General features: G+C 37.1%; 1 long non-coding RNA gene across 1 annotated transcript; it reads left to right on the top strand.

The window, feature by feature from the left end:
• The first annotated feature begins 734 nt into the window (after positions 1–734).
• Positions 735–2027, top strand: LOC131825813 (uncharacterized). The gene is made up of 2 exons (XR_009351316.1): positions 735–953; positions 1528–2027. It is a non-coding gene; the product is annotated as an uncharacterized LOC131825813 (long non-coding RNA).
• Positions 2028–13163: the final 11136 nt, after the last annotated feature.

Genomic DNA, 13163 nt, shown 5'->3' on the forward strand with positions numbered 1-13163 from the left:
ATTATTACATGTGGAGACCAAAATGGCATCAGGTGTGGGATAATAATTGGGAATTTTACTTATTTTGTTGTTTATCATTCAGTGTGTTTCTATATATATGGGCATACCTCGGAGACATTGTGGGATGGTTCCAGATCACCTCGACAAAGCAAATATCACAATAAGAAAGGTCAAATGAAAAAAAAAAAAGGATGCAAATGGGGGACCCATCATCTTTAACTTCCTGGAGTGCTCATGTAAGACTCAACTTGGCAGAGAGGTGAGTCATACCCATCACAAGGGTATGACTGATGACCTATCACACTGATGACCTATGACTGCTGTGTATTCCCTGCATTCTTCCTTGATAGAAATAATAACACTCTCTGAAGGCCTCTCTTGATCACCTTCTTTCTGAACCACTTGACAAAAATGCTGGAAAAGCCCTTCTTTTGAGCGTCCCTGCTACTGGCGTCACCAAACTGAGTGGACTGGTATCACTCTTGGTTCTCTTCATTCATTGAATAATCAGCCACATTCTGCCATAATTCTTTAATGCTTAGCATGTTTTCAGTCTCCTTTAAGCAGCTCTCTTTGGGAGAATAAGAAGTTGGAAGAAAAGTTTTATATTGGCTTACTGCTAAAACTTTGAAGACAAAGCATAGTGTTCTCTCCTGAGCATGAAGCTGGCTCTGTGAGGTGCTCCTGCAGGTGCCTTTTGCCATTGATGATAATTTTCTTCCTTTTAGCCACTGAAGATCTTTCATAATGTCTTCTGAGAATCCTGGCCAATGAAGACATCTAAAGTCCTTTATGTCAATGATGCAAATACCTCTGGGAGGGAGATTCCAAAGGTCTTACAGGAGTATACGGTTACTTCATTGAGAATCTAAAACTGCCAGTGAGGGCGTCTCAGTTGGATTTTGGTGAACCTCCAGAATTATTGAATGTCAGCACCTGAGATCACACAGCTGGTAAGTGGCACAGTACAGATCAGCTGCGGAAACTGTCCACAGAAGGTGATGAAATCCGTGTGTAAATCTCAGCCTGCTGAGGATTCCCAGAAGCACTACCCACATTGTAAGCTTTAAACTTATGTATGTTGTATATCAATAATGTCACAATAAAGCTGGAAAAATAAATGAAAACAATGCAGTAAAAAAAAGAAAAAGAAAAAAATATATACCATACAAAGCAGACACACATACATGTGCACACACACACTCATAAGTACATATGTCTTAGCCAAGTACAGCTCTAATCAAACTTGGAAAGTCTTCACTGGCTTTGCTCCTCTACTGATTATATTGCAGCTCTTGTTTTTAAACATTTTTCAAGTAATTGTGAATATGTCTATATTTCAAGTAATGTGAAAACAGAAGATAGGAAGTATACTGCAGCATTTTTAAAGATAATAAAGATAAATCATTGTATTTTGCCAGCATTATATACATGATTAAAATGGTTTTCTTTCTGCTAAATGTACGGTGTGCATTAGTGCACACCCTGAACATTGGAGATCTATTCTGACTTAACATGTTTCCACAGGTTTTCAGTCCAAGAACTTCCCAAGTGACTGCAGCCATCTCGTGCTCTGTGAGGGCAGTCCTGGGTCTATCTCATTTACTGTTGAGTCACCAATGCCCATCAACACTTGATGAAGGAATTAACAAAATGCCCACTCATGTGCCAGGCTCTGTGAAGGATGAAGAGGAACCCACCATACCCAACAATAAAGAAACTCACAGAGAAATTAATCATTCTGTCATTATTATGGATTTTCCAGTTTCCCTCTGTAGTTCTATGGTTTAGCTATCACTTTCCTATCATCCCCAAACAAGCAACCTCTAGTGTACTTTATGTACCTATAGATTGACCTTTCCGAACATTTCATATAAATGGAATCATGTAATATGTGATCTTTTGTGATTGCCTTCTTTCACTTATCATGTTTTTATGTTCAGCCATACAAAGCACATATAAGCACTTTATTCCTTGCTATGGATCAATAATATTCCAATAAATAGATCTATCATATTTTGTTTATACATTCATCTGTCAATGGACACTAGGATTATTTCTACTTTTGACTACTATGAATAATGCTGCCATTCATATTTGTGTATAGTTTTGAATAGATAATGTGTTTTCAGTTCTCTCAGGTGGATACCTAGGAGTGGATCAAATGGTAACTCTTTGTTTACCATATTCTTGCTATCTTGATTTTGCTTTTTCTTTTCCAAGTTATCAGTTTCTTAAACCAGAACTATGACCCACATACATTTTTCTTGCATTTTCTTGAATTAAGTCTCCTAAATTCCAGTTTTTTCTTCTACTAGTTAGAAGTTATATATTCCATATTATTTTAACTATTTATCCCTTAACTTTTACTCTTTAATTTTAAGCTTTAAATGTCTAAGTCACACATATATTTTTTCTAATAAGTTCCTTCTCTATATTTCCCCCTTCCTAGGGGCCAAGAAGCCCCACATAGGCAAGAAGCATAATGTACGTTTTTATACCTTCTACTACCCCCCCCCACCTACTGCCTTATCTCCATATTGAAATCATCTAGAATTCTAATGTCAGATAATTCTTTTAAAACATTTTCTTAATTAGTACTAATTTGGTTCTAGATTTTACTCACAATAGCATCTCTCCCCTTCCTCCTGGACTAATTCTTCTTGACGAGTTATAGCCTCCAGTATTTTTTCAGAGTCCATGAGTGGTATACTTTAAGTCCACACCTTTGAAAAAAATGCATGTAAATCACAAATTCAAATTTCCCTTCTGTGATTAAACCATGCAATCATCTCTGATTTTACTCACAGCAAAAGTCACACTTTTCAAATCCTAGCATGACCTGGTGCCCATTCTTCTCAGTCCATGTTAGTGACTGCTCAGATTCACTCATTGCTGCAGTAGCCCTCCTCACTATTCCTCTAATATGAGCAGGCAGGCAGGTGCCATCTCACCTTGTGCATTTGTTCTAGCTCTTTTCTCTTTGGAATATAATATTCTTCCCCCGGACAATTATTTAGCCAACTTCCTCACCTCAATTCTTTGCTCAGATGTTACCTTCTCAGTGTGGTTTCCTCTATATTTCCTTCTTCCTTTTAACCTGGAATACCCTGTTCTCTTTATTTCATTCTACTTCTTTTTTTCCATAAGAAAACAAAAAGTTTATCTCCCAACAAATGAGAGTCTAGGACCAGATGGCTTCACTATTGAATTCTACCAAACATTCAGGAAGAATTAATACCAATCCTTAAATTCTTCCAAAAAATAGAAGAGGAAGAAAGTTCATTTGATAAGGGCAGCATTACCCTGATAGCAAAATCAGACAAGGACACCACAAAAAAAAAAAAAAAAAAAAAAAGAGAGAGAGAGAGAGAGAAAATTACAAACCAATATGCCTGATGAACATAGATAAAAAAATTCTCAGCAGAACATTAGCAAACTGAATTCAACAAAATAGTAAAGGGACCATATACCATGATTAGGTGGGATTTATTACATGGATGAAAGGTGGCTCAACAGCCACAAATCAATCAATGTGAGACACCACATTAACAAAATGAAAGAGAAATATCATATGATCATCTCAAGAGATGCAGAAAAAGCATTTGACAAAATTCAACATCCATTTATGATAAAAACTCTCCACAAAGTGGGTATAGAGAGAGCCTACCTCAGCATAATAGAGGCCAAATATGATAAGCCCATAGCTATCATCATACTCAATAGTGAAAAGTTGAAAGTTTTCCCTCTAAGATTAGAAATAAGACAAAGAGTCCCACTTTCACCGCTTTTATTCAATACAGTACTGGAAGTCCAAGCCATAACAATCAAACAAGAAAAAAAATTAAAAATCATCCAAATGTAAAAGAAGAAATAAAACAGTCACTATTTGCAGATGACACTATTTGCAAATGATATTATAAATCAAAAACCCATAAGACTCCACCAAAAAACTATTAGAACTAATCAAGTTCAGTAAAGTTGCAGGATATAAAATCCATTGACCAAACATGTTACTTTTTTTTAAAGATTTTATTTATTTATTTGACAGAGATCACACGTAGGCAGAGAGGCAGGCAGAGAGAGAGAGAGAGAGAGAGAAAGAGAGAGAGAGGAGGAAGTAGGCTCCCTGCTGAGCAGGGAGCAGGAAGCAGGGCTCTATCCCAGGACATTGGGATCATGACCTGAGCCAAAGGCAGAGACCTTAACACACTGAGCCACTCAGGCACCCCAAACATTTCTATACACTAATAACAAAATATAAGAGAGAGAAATGAAGAAAAAAATTCCATTTATAATTACCCCAAAGAACAAAATATCCAGGAATAAATTTAACCAAGGAAGTGAAAACCTGTACAATGAAAACTAGAAGGCACCAATGAAAGATGGTGAGGATACAAAGAAATAGAAAGATAATTCTGTGTCCATGAATTGGAAGAATTAATGCTTTGAAAATTTCCATACTACCCTAAGCATTCTACAGTTTCAATCCAACCCCTGTCAAAATTTCAATGCCATTTTTTTTTTTTACAGAAATAGACCAACTATCCCCAAATTGATATGGAACCACAAAAGACCTATGAATGGGCCAAATGCAAAATGAATGCCTGGTTTTGTCTTTCTGGCCCTAGAAGTGGCAACAATTTTCTGCTGTTGCTAACTGTGGGTAACCTACACCCTGTTTAGATTCCCTACTCTCTCAACAATTGTTAAAATCTTTTACAAAACCCCTTCCATATTAAGATTCTAACATGGTTTATTTATTCATTTTTTACTGAATAGTTGACACACAATGTTACATTAGTTTCAGGTTTACAACATTGTGATTCAACAGCTTTATACATTATGCTATGCTCACCACAAGTATAGCTACTATCTGTCACTATATAACATGGTTGCAATCCCATTGACTACATTCCTTGACTTTCATCCCCATAATTTATTCATTACACAACTAAAAACCTGTACCATCCCCTTCCCTTTACCCATTTTGCCCATTCCCCATCCCTTTACTCTGGCAACCACGAGTTTGTTCTATGTATTTATGGGTCTGTTTCTGTTATTGTTTTTTTTTTTTTTTTTTTTTTGCCTATTTATTCATTTGTTTTGTTTTTTAGCTTCTATATGTAAGTGAAATCACTTTTTGTGTTTCTATGTTTGACTTATTTCATTTGGCATAATACCCTCTAGATCCAGCCATTTCATCACCAAAGGTAAGAGCTCACTCTTTGTTATGGCTGAATAACATTCCATTGTATACATATACTACATCTTCTTTATCAATTCATCTGTCAATGGACACTTAGGTTGTTTCCCCATCTTGGCTACTATAAATAATGCTGTGATGAATATAGGGTGCATATATCTTTTTGAATTAGTGTCTTCATTTTCTTTGGGTAAATACCTAGTAGTAGAATACTGAATTATATGGTATTTCTATTTTTAATTTTTTTAGAGATTTCCATACATTTTCCACAGTGGTTGCACCAATCTACATTCTCACCAACAATGCAGGAAGGTGTCCTTTTCTCCACATCCTTGCCAACCCTTGTTATTTCTTATCTTTTTGATATTAGCATTTCCAACAAGTGTAAGGTGATATCTCTTTATGGTTTTGATTCGCATTTTTCTGGTGATGAAAGATATTGAGCATCTTTTCATGTATCTGTTGGCCATCTGTAGGTCTTCTTTGGAAAAATGCCTATTGAGGTTCTCTGCCCATTTTTAATTGGATTTTTTTGTGGGTTTTTTGATGTTCAGTTATGTAAGTTCTTTATATATTTTGATATTAACCCTTTATTGGATATACTGTTTGCAGATATGTTCTCTTATTCAGTAAATTGTCTTTTCATTTTATAAATGGTTTCCTTCACTGTACAAAAGCTTTTTACTTTGATGTAATCCCAATGAAACCACAAAATACCCCAAACTGCCAAAACAATCTTCAGAAAAAAGAACAAAGCTGGAGGTATCATAATCCCAGGTTTCAGTATATACTACAAAGCTATAAAATCAAAACAGTATAGTACTGACACAAAAATAGGCATATAGATCAACAGAACAGGATACAGAGTCCAGATAAAAATTCATGCTTATATGATCAATTAATCTACAGCAGTGGAAGGAAGAATATATACAATGAGAAAACATCTCTTCAATAGGTGATGCTAGGAAAACTGGGCAGCTACATGCAAAAGAATGAAACTGGATCACTTTCTTATACTACTCACAAAAATAAACTAAAAAAAAAAAAAAAAAAAAAAAGGATTAAAGACCTAGAGCCTCCCAGGCTAGTCTACTTTCAAGACAAATGGAAGTACTTAAAAGGTTCCATATAAGAAACATATCCTGTGTGGGACTTGATATGAAAAAGGATGGGAGGCAATGGCTAAGAGTAATTCATCTGTGTTCCTGGGGCTAGTTAAGAAGACCATCTCAGACACCTGAGTACTCTGGTTCTCACACTGGGTGTTATATGCAACTAATTGTTGCACACTACATCAAAAACTAATGATGTTGTCTAACTGAACATAATAATAAAAAAAAAAGAAAAGAAAGAGTAAATTTAAATTTATAATTTACTTACATTTGTAAGACCTGAAACTATAAAACACGCAAAAAAAAACCATAGGCAATATTCTGTTGGACATAGCCTTAGTACATCTTTCTAGGTACATATTTTTAGGTGAGGGAAACAAAAGCAAAAATAAACTTTTGGTTCTAAAAGGGTTTTGATTTTCTTGGCAAGATACTGATTGATACCCAACTATATAATTTACTTATTTATTACACTTGCAATTTGTCTTCCTATAAGCTCCACAAAGGCAGGGATATTTGGGTTTATTTTATTTACTGATATGTGGCAAATGCCTAGAATAGTGCCTGGCACATAGTAGGTGCTAAACAAGTATTTATTTATTGAATAAATGTTAATTTCTTTGCTGGATGCTGGAATGTGACTCCCCAGATACCTTTGTTAAGACTAAAGAACTTAACTGCCAGTGCTGTGGGAAGACATACCTTAGTTTTCAGGCTTCTCCAGAAATGGCTCTAAGCTAGAAAGAGCTGCTCCATCCAATGCTGCACTCTTTTCCTGGGAGCATCCTGCATCCAATAATTGATGCATATTAGAGTAGAAAGATCCAGTCCCTCACTATAATGTGGGACAACTCTGAAGTCCATCCCACCTCAGAGCTCCCCTTGGGTTCAGCAGAAGCAATTTCCAGGGCTTCATTGCAGCCCAACTTTTCTCTTTGCCTAATCCTATTTCCTTCTCTTCCCCCAGGGGTGTTGACCCCTCATAAAACTGAATACAAATCATCTCAGTGTCTGCTTCCTCGTGAGTCCAACCTGAAGCAGTTTTTTGGGGGGTATAAAACTCTAGGTAAAGTTCTTTTCCTTCTTTGCTTTAAAGCAATAGTTCTGTTGTCTTGTTTATAGTGATACTGGTAAGTATTTTAATTCCACCTGAATCTAGATATTTTATACTTGTGGTAGATGTTCAGTTGCCTTCCTTTTTTTTTTTTTTAAATTATTATGTTCAGTTAGCCAACATATAGTACATCGTTAGTTTTTGATGTAGTGTGCAACAATTAGTTGCATATAATACCCAGTGAGAGAACCAGAGTACTCAGGTGTCTGAGATGGTCTTCTTAACTAGCCCCAGGAACACAGATGAATTACTCTTAGCCATTGCCTCCCATCCTTTTTCATATCAAGTTCCACACAGGATATGTTTCTTATATGGAACCTTTTAAGTACTTCCATTTGTCTTGAAAGTTGACTAGCTTGGGAGGCTCTGGACACCGTAGGTTCCACCTAGGCTGTCCTAAGCACCAATAGAATAAAAATCTCAGAATTGTCACCCACTTTAAGCACTGGTCTACCAGCTGAGACTCTGATCCAAGTCAGTCATTCAGTCATAATAACACCATTCTTCCTGGCCATACTTTTGTTAAGAAAGACAGAGTTGCTTTTCTAGCCTTCGGTCATTGTTGGGTAGATAAGTGATGTGTACAGATGTACCATCTTGTAACCATGGGGTACCAGACTAGAAACAAAAGGCAAATACTCTATGGGATGCAAAGCCAAAAAACAACAACAATAACAACAACAACAAAAAGAAATATTCTGGATATCTGATGACATGAGTCACTGAATTAATACTGGAACCTTCTTACCCAGGACTTGAGTGTAAAGACTTTTCTTCACTGGGTGTCTGTGTGGCTCAGATGGTTAAGTGTCTGCCTTCAGCTCAGGTCATGATCCCAGGGTCCTAGGATAAAGTCCTGCATTGGACTCCCTGCTCCTTGGGGAGTCTGCTTCTCCCTCTGCCTCTGCCCCCCTCTCTCTGTCTCTCATGAGTGAATAAATAAAATCTTAAAAAAAAAAAAAGAATTTCCTCATTTTAAAAATCTTCTTTTGATTCTTCTATTTTTTGGACCGAAAAGCATCCTATCTGATGCATTGGGTAATCTTGCTTTTTTCTAGTCAATTTGGGGGTAGCATCTAAAATAGCAAAATCATTTTTGTCCTTTTCCTTCTGTCTCCTTCCTGAGGTCAGAATGTGTGCATCTTGTCAGAAGCTCTAGCAGTCATTTCTAAACTTTAAAAGAATAGCCAAGCAAATGAAGAAGACATCTCTGTCCTGAACCAGTGGCAGCAACATCCTCCCTCTGAGCATATTACAAAAGAAAATAAATCTTCAAGTCTTTAAGCTAGTACAGGTAGGTCCCTGTCAATAGCAGTCAAACATAACTCCTTATGGATCAAATATCCTTTGCATATTCATGTAGTAGGTTATCTACTTCTTCTCAGGTTTTAGGAGCTTTTTATGTATTATAAAGATTTGGGGTACCTGGTGGCTCAGGTGGTTAAGCTTCTGCCTTCCACTCAGGTCCTGATCCCAGGGTGGAGTAATCCTCTGCTCAGTGGGGTGCCTGCTTCTCCATCCTCATCCTCCCCTTCCCCCGCCTCAAGTTCTCTATTATTGTCTTTCTCCCAAATACATAAATAAAATCTTTAAAAGAAGAAAAGATTCACCCTTACTGTATTACAAACTTTTTCTTCCTTCCTTCCTTCCTTCCTTTCTTTGTTTCTTTTTTTAAAGGAGCCTGATGCGAGGCTTGATCCCAGCACCCTGGGATCATGACCTGAGCCAAAGGCAGACACTTAACCAGCTGAGCCATCCAGATACCCCTACAAACACTTACTCAAGCAGTCTCTTTTCTATTAACTTTTACAGTATTTTGCCATGCAAATGATTTATAGTTTCATATAACCAGATTTTTTTTAAGCTTCTGAGATTCTCCTCTTGGTTAGTGTGGTAGTGTTAAAGATTAGCCAAGAATTCTTTGATACTCCTCCCAGCAAGAAGTGGAGCTCAATTCCCCTCCCTTGAGTATGGGCTGAACTTAGTGATTTATTTCTAATGAATAGAATATGGCAGAAGTAATGAGATGCCAGTTTTAAGATTAGGTTATAAAAAAGACGGAGGCTTCTATCTTGGGCGTTTATTCTCTCTCTCTCTCTCTCTTTATCATGTCTTACTCTGGGGAAAGCAAACTGCCATGATGGGAGCAGCCCTGTGGAGGTATCATGGTGAGAAGTGAAGGCTTTCTGCCAACTGCCAGCAAGGAACTGAAACCTTGTGGCCAAGAGCCACATGAGTGAGCTCAGAAGTAGATCCTCTAGCCCCACTTGAGCCTTCGTATAACTACCATCCTGGCCAATAACTTGGCTGCAATCTCATGAAAGACCCTGAACCAGAACCATCCAGTTAAGTGACTCCAAGATTCTTAGGAAGTCTGTGAGATGATAAATGTTTGGTGGAGTGTTGGAGTGATCTGTTACACAATAATAGATAAGGAATTCAGTTACAAACCATGTCTGTTTTCCCAGATTATATCTGCACTGTCCTGCATTTTCTTGCAAGATTTTGACTTTTAAAAAGTATATGTTAGGTCTTGATTTAAAAAAACAAATTTTATTTCTTGAATCTACTTGATTTTATTTTTTATATGGCATAAAATAAATTCACATACTTTTTCTAGTATGAGTATCATGTATTATATAATCCATTATAAATCTCTTAATTCCTCAAAGTATTACATTTTTATAGAAGTCAGGATTTCGGGGCACCTGGCTGGCTCAGTGGGTTAAGCCTCTGCCTTCGGCTCAGGTCATTATCCCAGGCTCCTGGGATCAAGTTCCACATCGGGCTCTCTCTCTGCTCAGCGAGAAACCTGCTTACCCCCTCTCTCTGCCTGCCTCTCTGCCTACTTGTGATATCTCTCTCTCCCTGTGTGTCAAATAAATAAAGTCTTAAAAAATAAGAAATCAGTATTTCTTTCTAAATTCTCTCCTGGAACAGAGACATCACTTATGTATTTGCCAATCTCTAATCTAATAGAAATCATTTGATTACAGATCAGAGGCCACCAGATGAGTCTATAGGCTCAATGGTGGCAGTATAGAGGGGACTGGACAGTAGAGGAAAGGGGTATGTTATATCAAGGGAGATACAGACATGGAAGAAACTTAGGGAGACATAGCTGGAGGTGCCATGGGAAACAGAGAAAGGAGGAGAAGGACCCTATCTTTTCTTTTCCTCCCATTCCTGAATCTTCTGCCAATGACTCACTTTCAATGGACCTTCCAGAAAGAAAGAGGAAGGAGATCAAGATAGGGTAGGAAAAGTCTAAGATTTCAGTATAGCTCCAAAAAAGTTTCAATCCAGCCAATCAGGAGTCCTCAAGTAAAAACTGTTAGAGGGTTCCAGCATTCCACTAGAATGCCCACTATATGTGGTCAATGTTGGGAGTAACCCCAGTAAGCATGATTTCAATGCAAACGTGGGGGAATCCAGAAGAGTAACAGCTAGAATAGTCAGTCAACTACATTTCCCTTGGTAGGATATCTGATCACTGTATTTCCATAGTCACCACTTATGGTTTTAAAATTCAATATGTATTTAAATCACTGAAACAGAACCACCAGTGGTCTCTAACTGCAAGGCTAGAGTTATATACTTTCTGACTATATAAATACTTAGCTTGTGCATCTTGTCAAAATACCATGTTATTTAAAAAAAATGCACACCATACTCTATTTTCATCAATTGTCACAGCATAACTATCTTTTTTTTTTTTTTTAGATTTTTATTTACTTATTTGAGAGAGAGACAGTGAGAGAGAACATGAGAGGCGAGAAGGTCAGAGGGAGAAGCAGACTCCCCATGGAGCTGGGAGCCCAATCGGGACTCGATCCCGGGACTCCAGGACCGTGACCTGAGCCGAAGGCAGTTGCTCAAACAACTGAGCCACCCAGGTGCCCCACAGCATAACTATCTTTTATACCTAAGGGAAAATAAAAAATATTTGGTATGCTCAGATTGAATGGCTATCATGTTCCAAGCAATGTTCTTAGGCTTGGGGTGAGGGTGGGAGAGATACAGGGATTTAAAAAGAAAAAAAAAAAAGGACAGATTCTGCCCAAGTTTAGCTTACATTCTAGGGAACATGGCAGGATACAAAATAAAAGAGGGTAATATAATTAAAACCCTGATTTGTAGGGTGGATTGTACCCAAAGGGAAGGAGGCAGAGCAGGACATTAGATAGAGTAGTTCGGGCCCCTGAAGTGATGAAAGCTGAGTTGGTGCTTGAATGAAATCACTTTTGCTGTCTCAAAATGTTTCATAAGTTATGTTCAATGCTTTAACTGCTTTTGGACAGTCTTAATAAGTAATAAATAGCAGTCAATATTTTAGATATTTAGAATTTTTGATTTTGAGATAAAATCAAATGGCTTCTTTTTATAATCTTTATGATTTTCTGTTAAATGACAAATTTAGAAAGTTTTAGGCTACTTGCAAGCATTTCTCTACAAAGAACACATTATAGATGTGGATAATATTAATTCACAATAAATAGCCAAATAGAAGTAATTTTCACATTTTCTCTTAGCATTGGTTGCCTACGTCAGAGAGACATGTTGATCTGCTGTATAAAGATCTCGATCAGATAAATGTGATTTATAGATCTGAGAAGACTATCTTGAGGCCAATTTGAGGAATTATCATTTATCTTCTGGAACATACATTTCAACAGCAATGTTCCTCATGTCTCCTACCTTCCATCAAGTGTTAATTAGAGCTGTGAATTAAATACTATGACTAAGAATAAAACAAATTAAAATATATCATGGTTAAGGTAATTGTAATGTCCACCCTGCTCTAATTTCTACAGTAAACTTGGTTTAGATAGACAATCAAACTCTTGAGACACAGTAGGCTCCACCTAGCACCAAATTTATTTAGCTTTACTAAAGGATGAGGGCCCATGACTCTTAGGCACAAGCATTCTGAGTGTGACATGTGTCCTCCTCACAAGAGACAGGACTTAGTGCAAATGACCCCAGCTCAAGAAAGTCATCAGCTCTAAGCCCTCCTCTGCTTTATGCCAGCTGGCCGTGTAACCCCCTATACACCTTCATTCTTCAGGGCAGCTGCCATCTCATCAATGTCAATTACTCATTGCTAAAGAACCAATTTTGACAGTGTGCATGTATAGACTAATCACTTGTACATAATCCTCAACCAAATTCTATTTAATCAGCAGCATATCATCCCAGTAATTCTTTGAATTTAATATTGCAAAAAGAAAAGATCAGGATTCAAATCCTCAGATACCCCTAAGCCTAGAGGAAAAACTACAGAACCAGCTGTTAACACTTTCTTTCAGTTTACCTCGCAATCCCCATTAAAACCTCCTTGATACACATTTCAGGCATTTTCTTATTCTTAGTATAGCAACTTCTATAATAGTTGTATAATATATATATATATATACTACAATATAGATAATCACTAAGATTTGCATCCTCCAATGAGGAGTTCCAATTCTTGGGATTCTCTTTGCAACACAAGTCAACAAGACTCTGCTCCATTCACAAGTTTTCTGATATATATTCCTTTACCAATTGCTCGATTCCTCCCTCCTCCATTTTCCTTCCTTGCCTGCATTGTTTGTCCCTTCTTTATAGATATTGATAGAAACATTCATCTCTGTGGTGTCCTCTGGCAAGTTTCTATGGAAAGTACATCAATTGAATTTCATAAGTCAACTCCCCAAAACATCTATTCATCCTGGAGATCATCTTCTAC

The sequence above is a fragment of the Mustela lutreola genome, chromosome 2 (genome assembly GCF_030435805.1).
Source record: "Mustela lutreola isolate mMusLut2 chromosome 2, mMusLut2.pri, whole genome shotgun sequence".
NCBI lineage: Eukaryota > Metazoa > Chordata > Mammalia > Carnivora > Mustelidae > Mustela > Mustela lutreola.